The sequence below is a fragment of the Triturus cristatus genome, chromosome 2_2, assembly GCF_964204655.1.
Source record: "Triturus cristatus chromosome 2_2, aTriCri1.1, whole genome shotgun sequence".
Lineage (NCBI taxonomy): Eukaryota > Metazoa > Chordata > Amphibia > Caudata > Salamandridae > Triturus > Triturus cristatus.
This window is the reverse complement of record NC_140582.1, coordinates 799,513,556-799,530,458: the sequence shown is the minus strand read 5'-3', so window position 1 is coordinate 799,530,458 and position 16,903 is coordinate 799,513,556.

Below are 16,903 nucleotides of genomic sequence, written 5' to 3'. Positions count from 1 at the left end.
AGCTTCGCAGGCTGGCGACCGTCTAATTGCATCCACACCTGAGAACTTCACAGGTCTTTTAAAGACCATTTACTTCTAATGAGGCTTTTGTTGTGTTTTCACCCTTTCTTAGAGCCCTCTGCCTATGTCTGGAAGAATAAGCCCCCTCCCGAAATCTTATTCAGCCCCCCCCTGAAATTTGGCTCTAGTTGCCCGCCTGGTGTCACCTATAGAACTATATATTCACCCTGATAATACGAAGTATGCCGCAGTATAATTTCTAAAACTATATGAACCCTGTGAGTGTACAGAGTGTACCGGCAGCGTTACTCTTAGAGGTACATTAACCCTGTGAGTGTACATCGTATGCCAGCCGCGTCCCCTATACAAGTACATTAACCCTGGGAGTGTACATAGCTTGCCGGAAGTGTCACCTACAGCTGTACATTAACCCAGTTAATGTATATAGTGTGCCGGCCTCGTCATCCATAGAAGTACATGAAACCTGTGAGTGTACAGAGTTGCCTGCGGCATCACCAATAGAAGTACATTAACCCTGTGAATGTACAGAGTGTACCGGCAGCGTCACTCTTAGAAGTACATTAACCCTGGGAGTGCACAAAGCGTGCCGGCCTCGTCACCCATAGAAGTACATTACGCCTGTGTGTGTACATAGTGTGCCGGCGGCGTCACTCATAGAAGTACATTAAACCTGTGTGTGTACATAGTGTGCCGGCGGCGTCACCCATAGAAGTACATTAACCCTGTGAGTGTACAGAGTGTGCCCGCGGCGTCACCCATAGAAGTACATTAACCTTGTGAGTGTTCAGAGTGTGCTGGGGCGTCACCTACAGATGTACATTGACCCTGTGAGTGTACATAGCTTGCCGGCAGCACCACCTACAGACGTACATTAATCCTGTGAGTGTATATAGTGTGCCGGCCTCGTCACCCATAGAACTACATTAACCCTGTGAGTGTACAGAATGTGTCGGCGGCGTCAAACGTAGAAATACATTAACCCTGTGAGTGTACAGCGTGTGCCGGCGGAGTCACCTATACAAGTACATTAACCCTTTGAGTGCACAGCATGTGCCGGCGGCGTCATCTATAGAAGAACATTAACCCTGTGAGTTTACATACTGTGCCTGCAGCATCGCCTGCACAAGTACTTGGAAAGTTCCCCGGGGGTGCATCCTTCCCCTCCCACTCCCCTTCCCCCCCCAGGGCTGGAGAGAGTCACCGGATATACTCCCCGCTGCTATCAGATGCTGACAGGACAGGCTCGGGTCACAGGAGGAAGTGTGATAAAGAGCATTTAATTCAAGTGCCCTGGATGCAGGTTGGGTGTCCCGTGGGGGTCACGAGGGGTCACGTGGTCCGCAGATACACATAGGGACCACAAGCGCCCATGGCTTAAACCCCCTGTCCAGAGGGGGCTCCCCTTCGAGATGTCACACCCCTGATGGCTCATTCACAAGCTTCCCTGAGTACCGCAGCTTGTGCCGGGGTAACGCGGTCCGCAGATACACCTCAGACCCCAAGCGCCCATGGTCCACACCCCCTGTCCAGAGGGCGCACCCCTTCGAGATGTCACACCCCTGACGGCTCATTCACAAGCTTCCCTGAGCGCCGCAGCTTGTGCCGGGGTCCCGCGGTCCGTAGATACACCTCAGGCCCCATGCGCCCATGGTGCACACCCCCTGTCCAGAGGGTGCACCCCTTCGAGATGTCACAGCCCTGACGGCTCATTCACAAGCCTCCCTGAGTGCCGCAGCTTGTACCAAAAGATAATAACAAGCATTTGCAATGCAATAGGTCTCGCATTGACGCGAGTTTGAGCTATTGACATTGCAAATAACAATGCCTTTTATTTTTGTTTTCTTTTTAAAAACATAAATAAAAGGCATTGTTATTTACAATGCCAGTAACTTAAACTCACGTAACTGCGAGACCTATTACATTGCAAATGCTTGTTCTCTCTTCTTGTCCCTTGGACAGATAAAAGGGCAGGCACTGCCTAAAAACTTCCTCACTTAAAACAACAGAAACTGCAGTCCCGCTCCTCACACTTACCATGTACTAAATGGTAGTCTTATGCCCTTTATAATGGCAAGCTTTGTGCTCCCACCCAGGTCACAGAACCGGCTATGCATCCTGCACACTAGGGAAGGACCTAAGCCTCTACACACACATTAGAGTAGCGTGATGCTAGAGTCAAAATAAAAAGTCAGTAGCCGTTTCATATACAGTGGGAACTCAGGGAAGAGGAAACACCCATTTAATATGCAGGGGACTAAAACACTCACCCATTTATACTCCTCCCGCATACTTATGTTTTCCTTCACCTCTTTTCTCAGTCATGCATAAGCTTTTATTCCACTGATCTCCTCATCCTCCACTTATTTTTCTTTTCCCATAGACATTTTCCTTTCTTCTCTTTACATCATCCCTTTCTCTTCCACTTGCCACACAGTGTACTTCTCATAGTCGTTCTTTCTCCCAGCTCCTTCTCTGAGAATTCATCCTTAACAACTCTGCCCTTCTTGGCTGTCTCACTCTCACATGACCTCATCCAAAAAAAATCAGATTCGCCATTATTTGAGTTCCTGTACTCAAGGATAGACATTTTTGTTGACAATGAGATGACCAGTTGACTCTGATGCTTTCCCCAATCTATGGTCATATAGTGCAACTCTAACTATGGCATACCTAGATTGGAAACAAAGTTTGTTCATTTTAGATATTGAAGCAAATGGATTCTACCAACACTTGGGATCTCCCAGTATCTATGGGGTTTACAGTAGTCCCAGAGTTAATCATTACATAAACATTTGGTTTGCCTTTTTTTGGCAAGCTTAGACACATCTGATGGTCAAATGTGTGACAAGGTGGTGTGCTGTTTGGGCCATGTCTAAAAAAGGACTAACGAATCCAAGCATACCCCTTCACTATAGCCTAGGCTACTTAGTTTTCTAATTGAGCTGCTGTTGCATAACTAAGTATTTTAACTATGGTGTTATGTTATGTTATCATCTGTAAAGTTCATTATTACTGGCAAGGGTATCCTGGTGCTGAGCAGGTGTGTGTGCACAGCCCTGCCCACGGTACGGTTAATTGAAAAGTCAGGGCTTCAGCTTCTTGCAGAATTCAAGAAGATAGGGGAGGCTCTTATGTGATCTGATTGAGACTGCCAAAAACTCTACTGAAGAGCCCTTTAACAACTCACCAATGTTTCTGAAAATAAAAACATAAATATTAATCAATCCTTCTGTAGTACATAAGTTGTTTCAGCCTATATCTCATCTGCTTTTCCTGGCTAAGATAATCGAGAAAGCCATGAATCTGGAGTTGGCTTTCTTTATAAATGCCAATAATCTGCTCGACCCGACTCAGTTCAGGTTTAGAAGCGTACATTCTCAGGTGAAGACTCCCTCGGAAAACGACAACCTGACCCTCATCAAAGGATCAACCCGTTGCACAAATTGCAGGATGCAGCGTGGTAAAGTTCAGATATTCAGCAAAGTCCATACATCAATCCAGAGCTGATGTTACTGAGTTGACTTGGCTTTGATTCTCCTACTATCACAGACTGGAAGTCCATTTCTCTTCTCATTGGGGCAACCTCTACACTACCGAGACCCGCCTCCATCCTTACAGCCCGTACAACGGACACTAACACAAATTTGCCCAACATCGTACTGTGGAGGTAGGGTTCACCTATGTCTAGTACCTAGGAACAGTTTTTTTTGCAGATTGTCCTTATCACCTCTGTCAGACCTTCTCTGCTGACGAGTGTTCCTGTGATCCTTAGATAGTCCTCCCGTTTGTGGCTGACCCTTCAGAGACGACAGCCCCCGTGGCTCCTCTTTTCCTTTATCTTATCTGGAATTATTGCTTCCAAGGTTACACACCCAACATTAGAATGGCATCTGGCTAATCTTTGTAGCAAATCCTTTTTACAGAGGTCGGCGGTGGCGGGAAGCCTACCACAATGGCGACTCAGCAGTTGCTGTCCGCGCCATTGGAGGCACCCCTGGAATCCATCCTAAAAGAACTCACCTCCATAGGCACCCACCTCATTGCTATGGACACACAGATCACCAACCTCACCCAGGATGTGTTGGTTATGAAAACTGATATAGGACTGTTCCACTTGATTGTGTCAGCTCTCGATCAATGTCTCTCAACAGCAGAGGAGAAAGTAGCAGTGCTGGAGGCTTCTCATACAGATATCTGGCACATCCAGCAGAAACTGATCGACTTAGGAGACTGCTTTTGCCGCGAGAATGTCAGATTTGATAGTATACCAGAAAAGATGGAGGGATTCGACATTCTTGCTTTCTTGTTCGAGTTTATCCTCAAAGTGACAGCGCTCTCCTTCACACCTCCTCTTGAAATCCAATGCGCGGCCAGAATCCGGATCTGCCGTTGCCTGCATCCAGGGAAACTAGGCCTGTCCAATTATTGCATGTTTCCTGTGCCATGTTACACCAGGCAGATCCTTTTGGAAGCATGCAAACACCGTCCTTACGACATCGAGGGTGCCAGGCGTATCATAGCAGACTTCTCAGTGGAGACTAGTGAAAAGGGAAAAGCTTTCCTAGCCCTCCAGCCTTTGTTGAAGAAATGGGACATCAAGTATGGGCTCCTGGAGCTAGCGTTAATGTGGATCACCATGGACAGCTGTTCCAGACTTCCATGATCCCACTGAGCTGGCCTGTTTTCTAGAGTCCCTGAGTGACTCCACCATGGACACAACTCTCCCTCCACCTAAGGAGCCGAATGGCCACAATACACCAGGAGATGGCCCTCCTTGCGTGGGTGTCAGCATAGCCGACCCCAGTGAAAGAAACAAGAGAGGGAAAGGATGTTAAGGTAGTGGAGGAACTGACCCACTCTGACGATCATGTCAAATCCAGGTCACCTCTCAAACACTTCACACCTCATGGTGAGACTCCATCCCAACCTCCATGAACTGTCACAGAGTCACTGCTCACCCTGATCCTATGCCTCCAGGCCAGTTGAGTATATTGTCTTCTTTAAAAGCAGACTTTGGTTTGATTTCTGCTCCTATTGCTTAGTTTCAATACGTGACTGCTCCTGCATGTCTCTGACTGCCTGCTCCTCTTTTCTCTGCTATCATCTCACCACCTCCCACTCCGTCTTCCCTTCTCCCCACCTCCACACCATCCATGCCCTACTGGTTTATTCCCATCCTTCGCCACAAGCTACTCCCTTCCTGCCCCACCTTCCCTCTGCCCCGTCCCCCCACCTATTTCCTGCTCTGATGATGTAGCCCTAGGACTACGTTTCTGCTATGCCATGCTAGGATGAATATTATTTTTCTTTCCTGATATTCTTAATATGAATATAGTTGTTTGGAATATTGTTTATGCTGAATCTGAATGATTATAGCACTGTTTCTTGTTGGTTGTACTGCTTTATTTGAATGCTTGCCATACCCCCTATCCTAAGTTCTCCTGGGGTCCCTTCTGTTTTGATGCATTCCCCAGCCCCGCCTTCCCTGTTTATGCTATTGTGTCCTCTTCATCCCTCGTAGTCTTTGCTACATGTGCTCCCTCACCTTGCTCATCCTTATAACTTCCCTCTCACTCATTCAATTCACCCTCCATAATCACCATCCTCTTGTCACTCCATTCTTGCTCCAGGATACTGACATCAAAGAATTCTTCTTCTGCTGGGTGCATCCACCCCCACAATGAACCCGGAATCTGAGGAAACTAGACATGCCATTGGCAGTCTAGATCTCAGCTTACACACCAATTGTCTCCCCTGGACTACGCATCCACCTTCTGCCTTTTTAGAGACCTTTCTCTCACTAACACATGTCTCTCTTCCCACTCCTACTGGCCCCCTAGTCTCCCAAGCTAACCTGACTACCCACATCGAGCCTCACTTCAGCTCCTTTGCACTACAATCACCTAGCTCTGACAGCACCCATTTGAATGCCCTCTTCCTCTTCAGTGTCACAAGGCACAACTTTATCATCAACCCTCTTGTTGCCATGATGCCTCGCCCTCTTACCATTATTTCACTTAATGTGAATAGGCTGACCAACTACATAAAATGTAAAAAATATACTATCCTTCCTCGCCTCCCATTAAGCTGGCAGTGCCCTCTTTCAGGAGTCCCACCTCTCCCCTAAAGAGGCAGACACACTTAGAAAGGATTGGGTGGGGAAGGTCGTCTACAGCTGCACATCTCCCCATGACCCTGCTCAACCAGTACCCCACCCTTCTTAGCTGTCCTCTAGAAAGAGTAGATCTTTCCTTCATCACAGATCACAAAGAGTCAAGACAAACCACTCCCTCTCCCAGCCCTCTCCTGTACTCATGGGGGTCCCTCAAGGGTCCGCACAATCTCCCATACTATTCAACCTTTTCCTGGAACCTCTCGCTAACTCATTAAACTCTATGAACATTCTCTTCCACATGTATGCGGACGACACGCAACTCTATTTGAAAATCTCATCCTTGGATAACATCATCTCCCTCAACACTACTCTAACGTCTACTCAAAACTGGTTAACGGAGAACCATCTCCTGCTTAACACTTCCAAAACAGAATTCCTGCTCATCTCCACCCCGAACCCACATTCCCAAGATAGACCTATGGCTGAGTCACCTCTCTGCTTTCAATTGCACTCCTCTCATCATTGACTCAGCAAAATCCCTCGGAGTCACCATGGACAAGCACCTGAATATGAAAAATCATATCAGTAATGTATGTAAGGGAGCAAACCATGTGTTGAGTTCACTCAGAAATATCAAACCTTTCCTACCACTAAAGGATTTCAAGCAGGTAGTCCAAGCACTTGTCTTGCCGAGGCTTGACTATGGCTGCGCTACTCTCAGTGGCCTTTCCAAATACGCCCTGGCTCCACTAAGGTCAACTCTGAACGCAGAGGCTAGACTGGTCACAGGCACCAAAAGATACGATCATATATCCCCAGTCCTAAAATCTCTTAATTGGCAACCCTACGAAGCTCGAATTCAGTTAAAGATTGCTGTTCTGGCTCACAAAGTCATTCACTTCAATACTCCCAGTTACCTTGAGCAAAAACTTGAACTATCCTGTGGTTCTAGAGCCTCAAGAAGTGCCACTACCTTTCTCCTGAAACCACTTATCCTGATCAAAAAAAGAACTTGTCACCAAGCCGTCTCTGGCGCTGCACCAAAGATTTGGAACTCTCTTCCACCGGAAGTACGCAGAATATCTTCAACGAAGGCTTTCAAATTCTTACCCTAAGAGGGATACTTTCACCTGCTTGGATGTTGATACTGCATTTATGTTATTCCTCCCATTCATATTGTAAAGCGCTCTGTTATCCCTCAGGATCTTGTTCGCGCTATATAAAAATGTATAAATAAATAAATAAATAAACTATCCTCATTCGTTAAGGCCCTCCCCTGTACTGTTCTCCATACGTGGATGGACGAGTAGGGACATGATGCCCTCACGACGGTCAGAATTGGCTCTACACTGATTGGAATAGGTTGCATAAATGCCTGGCTGGACTAAACTCCTAATTTCTTTCTCACCTTCAAAGACCACTGACTGAGCTTAACACATCCAACATGGTGCTTGGGGGGGAGCTGGAAATTGGCACTGAATGCCTTGATGGATCACACAGGCCCTATAGATGAACTGAACAATGCTGACAGGGCACTTCTATGGAACCTCTGCAATTATTACATGCTACTCAACATTTGGCTTCTTCTCTATCCGATGGACATTCCTTTTTCTCTACTGTCCACAATACACAGTCTTGGCTGGAGTACTACTGTGTATCCCACCGATCTCACTGCTAACCTGAGATTGCTCCATCCTTGAGGGTTCTCTCTTGGACCATGCCCCGGTATGACCAGATCTAGGTCGGAATTTTCGGATTCTTAACTGCAGACCCTGGTGCTTCAACATGGCATGCTACAAACTGCCACAGGAAAAGAAACAACTTCAATCCCACATGGGCACATATCTGGTGGACAACAAGGGCTCCATGGCATTCACTGAAACTCTCTGGGCCATGGCCAAAGCTACTCTGATGAGAGATGCTGCATTGGCCAACAAATGACAGGAACAACAACAACTACTACTGAAACAAGGCATCAAGAAATACACCAGAGCGAACCATCCATGGCTACCAGACATGCTCTAGAGAAGGCCAAAATTGAACTCAACTCACTCTATACTTCTAAAGCAGAATACGGATTGTACAAACTTAAATCTCACCATTATGAACAGGGGGAGAAAGCAGGCAGACGTTTGGCTCCACAGCTCAAATAAAGGGAAGCAGCAACAGCAATCCCTGGTGTCTAGCATTACTCGGACCACATAATCTGGGATCTTAAAGACATTGCTGACACGTTTGGTGCCTTCTACGCCAAGTTATACAGCTCTGACCTTTGTGATGATGGAGATGAAATGGATACCTTTCTCTTCACCATCACCCTTCCCAGTCTTAATGTCAAGGGTAGAGCCCTACTAGACAGGGAACCCCTAAGGAGGAGATGGCACAAGCCATCTCCGCCCTCCCCTATACCAGAGCCCTTGGTGAGGATGGGTTCCTGGGAGAATTCTACAGCTGGTTAAAGGCTGCTTTGGTGGAACAACATCATGCCATCTTCTATGAACTGGATATGTTACCAGTATGTCCAACAAGACGGTGATCTCTGTCCTGCTGAAGCTTGGTAAAGACCCTTTCCTTTTTGGCAGCTACCGATCTCCCTCTTGAACACAGATACAAAACTCTTAGCGAGCATTTTGATTACCCAACTTAAATGGGTCAGTCTGTGTTTAATGCATGCCACACAAGTAGGATTTGTCCCGAGTAGATCCTCCCACAATCATATTTGCACACAGGCTCATGTCCTATGGCTCTCAAAGCACTCTTCAAAAGCCATGATTGTCCTCTCTTTAGATGCCAGGAAAGGGTTTGACCACATGTTTAGAGTCCTTAAACAATGGGATGTGGGGGACAACTTCATCTAAAAAATGGGATGTATGACGTTACAACGCACACTATTACAACGCATGCACTTACAACGCATTTTTTACAACGCATAATCCATTACAACGCATGACATTACAACGCATGACACTACAACGCATTTTTAAAAAATACCTTTAGAACGCACTACCATTACAACGCATACTACCTTTACAACGCATACCATTACAACGCATAATATTAAATTACATTTAAGGTAAGTATTAGATAGTATAGGGGTAAAAATTACTATTCTAACTCCAGGGGGTGCAACAGTAGGGTAAGTGTTGGATAGTGTAGGGGTAAAAATTACTATTCTAACTCCAGGGGGTGCAACAGTAGGGTAAGTGTTGGATAGTGTAGGGGTAAAAATTACTATTCTAACTCCAGGGGGTGCAACAGTAGGGTAAGTGTTGGATAGTGTAGGGGTAAAAATTACTATTCTAACTCCAGGGGGTGCATCAGTAGGGTAAGTGTTGGATAGTATAGGGGTAAAAATTACTATTCTAACTCCAGGGGGTGCATCAGTAGGGAAAGTGTTGGATAGTGTAGGGGTAAAAATTACTATTCTAACTCCAGGGGGTGCAACAGTAGGGTAAGTGTTGGATAGTGTAGGGGTAAAAATTACTATTCTAACTCCAGGGGGTGCATCAGTAGGGTAAGTGTTGGATAGTATAGGGGTAAAAATTACTAATCTAACTCCAGGGGGTGCATCAGTAGGGTAAGTGTTGGATAGTATAGTGTAATATTATGCGTTGTAATGGTATGCGTTGTAATGGTAGTATGCGTTGTAATGGAATGCGTTGTAAAGGTAGTTTTTAAAAATGCGTTGTAGTGTCATGCGTTGTAATATCATGCGTTGTAATGGATTATGCGTTGTAAAAAATGCGTTGTAATGGTAGTGCGTTGTAAAAGTTGCGTTGTAAAGGTTGTTCCCCAAAAAATGTGATGACTGTACACCGAGCCTACCACATAGGCGGATTCCTAGCAAATATCTTCTCGATTCACAGAGGGACTAGGAAGGGGGGGCCTCTCTCACCCCTGCTGTTCCTATTGGCCATGTAACCCCTAGCAGTGACTATACACCAATCACCCCAAATTGTGGGCATACCTACCGAAGCCAGCATGGCCAAGATTCTACTTTACAATGATGAAATCTTGCTACACTCAGACAGCTCAATTTCTGGCATAATATCTCTTATCTCGTCCTTTTCCAATCATGGGGTACAAAGTCAATTGGGATAACAGCGAGGCTCTGCCTATATCCTGCATTACGACACAAGTGACTGTCACTGGTTTTCTGTTTTCTGTTCCACTAGAAAGAATGTCTGCTCAAATATGTAGGTATCTTGGTCAATAGAGGTTTTGAAAACATAGTCTTTGACAATCTAGATCCCCTCATAACCAAAACCAATCTTGAATACATTAAGTGGAATCACCTTAAGTAATTCCTATGGAGGAGAACACAGGTGATCAGTTGGCGATAGCCCCCGGTTTTAGATATGTCCTTGGTTTGCTTCCTTTTGTTGTCCGAGACCACATTCTACGGACTACAGACAAGAGTATCCATTCCCTCATTTGGTGGGAGCTGGGACCTCGACTATCCTTTTCTAAACTGGTAGCGCACAGGAGATGTGGGGGACTAGGTGTGCTCTGTATCCATCTATATTATCACGCCTTACATCTAGTGCAACTTTCAAATTTGGGATGAGGAGTAATGAATAACTCTGTGCGGAGTTCACGGAGTTGCACTACGCGGAACTCTGCAAAGTGCAAAAAAAAAACTCCGTCGCACTACGCCGAGCTCCGCAAGCGGTGGTGTACAATAGAAAAATGCCGTTCGCATTCCATACCACAGGCAAGATGGCGGCTGAGTGAGAGGTCTCGGAGCTCACCTCCGCATCGCTCCATCGCTTCGCCCAGTTCGTGGATGGCTTCAATGTCGGGCGCTGCTTAAGATGCGTCCTGGTTATGCCGATTCCCTGTGCTGGCAAAGAAAAGTGCGGGGACCGACGGTGAAGCGGGAGGCTTGACTGTGGTTGAGTAAAAGCTGTTACTCGCACTGGGAGGCACTTGCGCAGCTACTGCTGTCAGTGGTAACCGGGTGGAATCCCGTCGGACGCCAACTGGAGTTGCCTAGCAACGCAGATGCTACGGTGGTGCACCGGAGGAAGAACGAAGGAATGGCGACGGCAGCGCGAGGAGCTCGCAGCAAGACGCGCTCCTCGATCCCAGCAAGTACTCCCAGGGTACAGCCAGCTATGGAATTAAAAGCAGACTGTGGGGCCAAGAAACCTGGCCAAGGCACGGGTAAGAGCTTTAAAAATAGTAACACCAAAAATGGAAAGAACTGTAATGCTCGCACTGAAGGCAGCATACCAGCCGTCGGGCTAGCGAGGAATCAGCCGGTAATTAGTAGCTTGTTCGCTAAGAAAGACATGAACAGAGAGGGGGAGCAAAGGAGCAGGCTATCTAAAGATGATACTAGTATGATTAACACTAAAGATAATTCTGAGAGGGTCGGGGGAGCCCAGATCGATGAAGACTTGTTGGGAAGAAGGCGAGCCTCCTGGGGGGTTAACAATGAGACTACGGTGCTGGCTATGGCCGACTCCCCTGCAACCATCCAGCAAGAGAGTGCGGACTGTTTGGCAATATCTACCCTTCTTGCTAGTGCTAAAGCTAAAGTTAACGGAAACAGGGAAATGGACGTTAATATTGGACAGGCCATCCCTGCGACAGTTGTGGGGGAAGTATGTCTCGCAGAAGCTACAGAAATGGCTATCTATCTCCCGACCCGACGGAGAACTTTTTCTCATTGAATGAGGAATCTGCCGATTCAGATTTCATCGAATCACAAAGTGGTAGTAGTGACGATAGATGCGCGGATACTTCCACGAGTAACTATAGTCAACAGGAGAACAGAAAAGCTCCCAGGAAATCTAAGAGACTTTCTGAAGGAAAGAAGAAAACCCATCCACAGGATGGAATGGAGGAAGAGAAAGAACTCAGATGGGATTATTCAGATACACATATGCAATCCCTGGCGACGCTACATGGGGTAACTTCAGGGGGGTTGGAGGCTCCTAGAGACCCTGATCCATCCTCTGAACCTACATTAACCATGATTCTGCAAAAATGAAATGCGTTTCAAAATGAGGTCAAAACTGAAAATCGCCATGCTCGGGTGGCTGCAAAAAAATTGCAGGGTTCGGTACGCAAATTTGGGAAGACCTGTACTGAAATAGTAGAAAGAATGTCTATGGTGGAAAATCGGACAGAGGTCCTGGAAACTACTGTTGATATGCTAAAAACACAGGTAACATCTTAAGAAGATGCGGTAAAAGACATTATGTGGAAACTCGAGGAGGCGGAGAATCGCCAACGACGGAACAACCTAAGGATTTTAGGGATCCCGGAGAACAGCGAAGGAAGCGACATTCGCACATTTTCTATTAATTTGTTTAAAAATGCGTTTCCGGAATTAGCACACTGGGACTGGGAGAAGGAGATCCAGAGGGCGCATAGATTCCCAATGTCTTTATCTAAACGTCCGCAAAATAACCAGACATATCCCAGAGTCATTCTGATCTATTTTGGAAACTTTTTGCTCCATCAGGCAATATACGATTTGGCTAGACCCAACAAAAAACGGAATTGGGATAATTTCTCATTCTTCGCCAAACCAGACTTTGCACACGCAACAGTGGAAAGGCGTTGGCGACTACGACAGCTGATCACACCATTTCAAAAAGCTGGTGCTGCCGCTTTCCTTCAAAATCCCGCAAAACTGACGGTTATCTCGCAAGGTCGGACCTGTTTTTTTACCTCAGAAATCCAAGCGGAGCAATTACTTAAGGAAATAACTATTGGCAAAGCAGGATCCGCCTAGAATATGAACACTACTTCTTGTCCTATACTATATCTTGTGGTTATTTTGGACTACAGTAGGGTTCTCCTGTCTGATCTAATGACGCTCCATCTCTTTTTTCTTGTCGTTCTCCCATTCCCCACTTATTATTTTTCTCTTTTTTTGGGGGAGAATCTGAGGGATAGAGTGATGAGGAGTGGGGAGAGGGATAGAGGGGAAGAGGAGAAGGGAAGAGGCAAGAGGCAACTGTAGGTATTAATGGCTTGGTGATGGGGGATGTGGAGGGTGGGCGAGGTCTGTTCAGACGCTATCACACAGGCTCAGGATTGAGCCTGGTTGCCTAAATTATGGTGGGGGGTTGGGGGTGGGGGTGGGCGGGAGGGTGGGGGGGAGGGGAAGTTTCAGACACAAGGATTATGTGACAACTAGAGGGTGGAGGGGCAAATATAAGAACAGACTAAGAATACTAGTATTAGTACCTGACAAATTTGGTGTGCAACAAGGGAGATTATCGTTCTCAGGCATGGATCATTTGAATAAATAACAACATGGCCAAATTGAAAATTGCCACTATAAATATTTGTGGTCTTAACGACTGTAAGAAAAGGCAGAGAGTTATGGTAGGGCTACAGGGGATTGGCGCCAATATCTTATGTTTACAAGAGACACATGTAGAGGGGTCACAACAATATTTGTTGAAAACATTAGGGTATCAACTGATTACAGACTCAACACAAGGGCCACGAGTAAGGGGGGTGGCAATCTTGGCTAAAGGGGGAGATCTCCAATTCATACGTACATTAGCGGATAAATTCGGTCGCTGGGCTATCGCAGAGTGTCATTATGACTCCGGGAGAAGCAAAATGACTCTGTGTACTATCTATGGAAATGTCAGTGACGATCCAGATGTGCTGTTACAAATGGCTAACAAACTATCCCACTGGCCTCTTCCTTTAATTGTGTGTGGATACCTTAATATACATCTACCAGGGGAGTGGTTGTCAGATCCAGATTTCAGATATTTAGGGCGGAAACCAAAAGTTTTTCAGGCATTAAAAAATGTGTGCGTATCACACGGTTTAGTTGATTGCTGGCCGGTGGGGCATCCTGGGGATCCGGGATTCACGTACTATTCATACCCACACTCTCGGCTTGTCCGGCTAGATAATATACTCATGTCTAGTACGTTGAGGTTCGGCAGTATAAAGGAAAAAACACCAAGAATTTTATCGGACCACAACCCTCTTGTGTTAAGTCTCGAATATGGGCTAAATAAGCCTAAGATTAAGACATGGACATTCGAAAGAGCATTTTTGGGGAATGAGAAATTTTGTCAACATATGATTAAATGGATACCGGGTTTTTTAGAGGTTAATGTTGGTAGTACTACAATTGATGTGGTCTGGGATGCCTTAAAGGCTAGTATTAGAGGGGAGACAATGCAGTTTTCTCTCAGCTCTAATAAAGAGGCTAAAATAAAAATGGCAATACTCCAGGGTAATTTGGGCAGGGCTGAAAGGGAGCTGACCAAGGTTATCCAGGAGGGAGGTACATCTGAGAATGAACTAAATCGAGTTGCGGCAGCTAAAAACCAGATCATTGATATTCTAACGGAAAAGGTAGTCGCCAAAGCCACAGCTCATAAGGAGAAAATCTATGAGTGGAGCAAACAGGTTGGCCATCAGCTGGCGATACGTATTAGGGAAAAATATTCAGCCAATCTCGTTAAAGAGATTATGGATCCAGAGACTGGCCTCAAAACTGAATCTTCCGAGATTAGAATGGTATTTCAAAAATTCTATCAGAATCTCTATGAAACAATAGAGAATCAAACGGGTAGATCAGAGACATACCTAAACTTAAACGCCTCAACAAGATTGGAAAAAGGGGACTAGGAAAGCTTAGATAGTATGCCATTCTGGGAGGAAATTTTATTATCCATGACCAGCCTTACTACAGGGAAAGCCGCTGGAATGGATGGTATCCCAACAGAATTTTATGTTACATTTTCAACACAATTAAAAGATATCATGCAGGAACTGTTCATCCATATCTTCGAGGGTGGAAGACCACCAGCTTCATGGTCATCTGCCAAAATTTTAGTTTTTCTAAAAAAAAACACAGATCCTCTAGAACCTGGGTCCTATCGCCCCATTACATTGATCAATGGAGATTCTAAAATATACTCTAACCTACTAGCAAACCGATTAGCACCAATTATTCATAAGAGTGTATCGGAACGTCAACACGGGTTTATCCCCGGAAGATCTACAATTGACCATGTCCAAAGGGTAATCTCTCTTTTTGACTTTACCCAGGCGACAGGAGACCCTATGGCGCTCATTTTACTCTACGCCGAAAAAGCTTTTGATAGGGTCTCCTGGGAATACCTCTGGACCACAATGCTACATAGTGGGATTAGTCAGCGATTCATCAAGGCAATACAAATGCTATATGTCGAACCTATCGCTAGGGTATTAAGAAATGGGATATTGTCAGAAAAAATAACCATCACAAGGGGGACAAGACAGGGATGTCCGTGTTCTCCTCTTCTTTTTGCGATCTACATTGACCCGTTCATTCGTAGGTTAGAGCAAAATATGTTAATTCCTCCGATATGGGTACAAGAATTCGAGACTAAAACACTAGCCTTAGCAGATGATATTGCTATAGTTACCAGTAATCCAATCAAAGCAATTGTCGCGATACAAAAAGAGGCTCTACTTTTCGGAGCAGTCTCTGGCTATAAATTAAACCAGAGTAAAACGATCAAGATGAGAGATGTCAGAGTTATTGACAAAGCCACGTATCTCGGAGTGAGTATCTCGGCAGAGGTGGTTAACATAGTTAGTAATAACGTAGAGCCTCTGATTCAACGTACAAAAAAAGAACTGATACGTCTTAATAACCTACATCTAACGATAGGAGGGAGATGTAATGTGATTAAAATGCTGTACCTTCCCAGATTCTTATATTTTTTCAGGAGCATTTGTCTAGAATTTCCCCCTCAACTGTTCAGATCTATCGAATCTATGTTCTCCAGATACTTATGGGGCTATAAAAACCCACGCCGGGCTTTAAAGTATATCACACTTCCAAAAGATAGAGGGGGTATGGCAATGCCTAATTTCAAATTGTATTATTGGGCTACGGTTTTGAGATACTGCTCAGCACTTATATCTCTAGAGCCCATTGGCAATAACATACCTACCCCACAAACACTTATACTAGGAAGGGGCTCTGAAGGGTGCTTTTGGCGACACATTAACGATAATTATTTTAAGAAAGTAAAATTCAAGAGTATCTATGGGATATATAAGGTGTGGAGCTGTGCTCGTAAAATGCTGGGTTTCGGACGATACTCATATTATACCCCTGTATTCAAAAATAATGATCTCCCTGAGATATTTGATGATAGTTGTATGGATCGGTGGATACAAATAGGGATATTACTGTTTCCTTAATAGATCTGGCTTGAAGACCTCTGAAGAACTACGTAACGACTACGACCTCAGCCATAAGGATTTTTTTAAATACCTGCAGGTTTGAGACTTTTTGACAAAAAAGGGGGGGGGGGGTAGGGAAAAATTCCAGGCAACACAAATCATGGACCGGATATGCAAAAAATCTAGCTTAGCTATTGGGGAGATATATGAATTCCTGAATTCATTGGATTCTGATGATATGGAGAAACAGATTGATATGTGGCAGACAAAGTTAGCTGTATTACCTCAAACCCCTCTTCGATCCTTCGAAATGTCACAGTCCTGTTTTATGTCAGTTAAACTGCAAGCTCAGTACTATAAAACGTTTTTCTCATTATATCATACCCCGAAGAAAATAGCAAAGTGGGGGATAGGGAAAGGTACAACATGCCCACGATGTTCACTATTTGAGGCTGACAGTGTACATATTTTTACCTCCTGTAAAGCTTTGTCAAATATAATAAGGGAGATTTCCGATTTTATATCAGTATTTTTTGGAACTATCTATATTACTATAGAGGAAATATTGTTGGGCACGGCAGATTGCATCCGTCC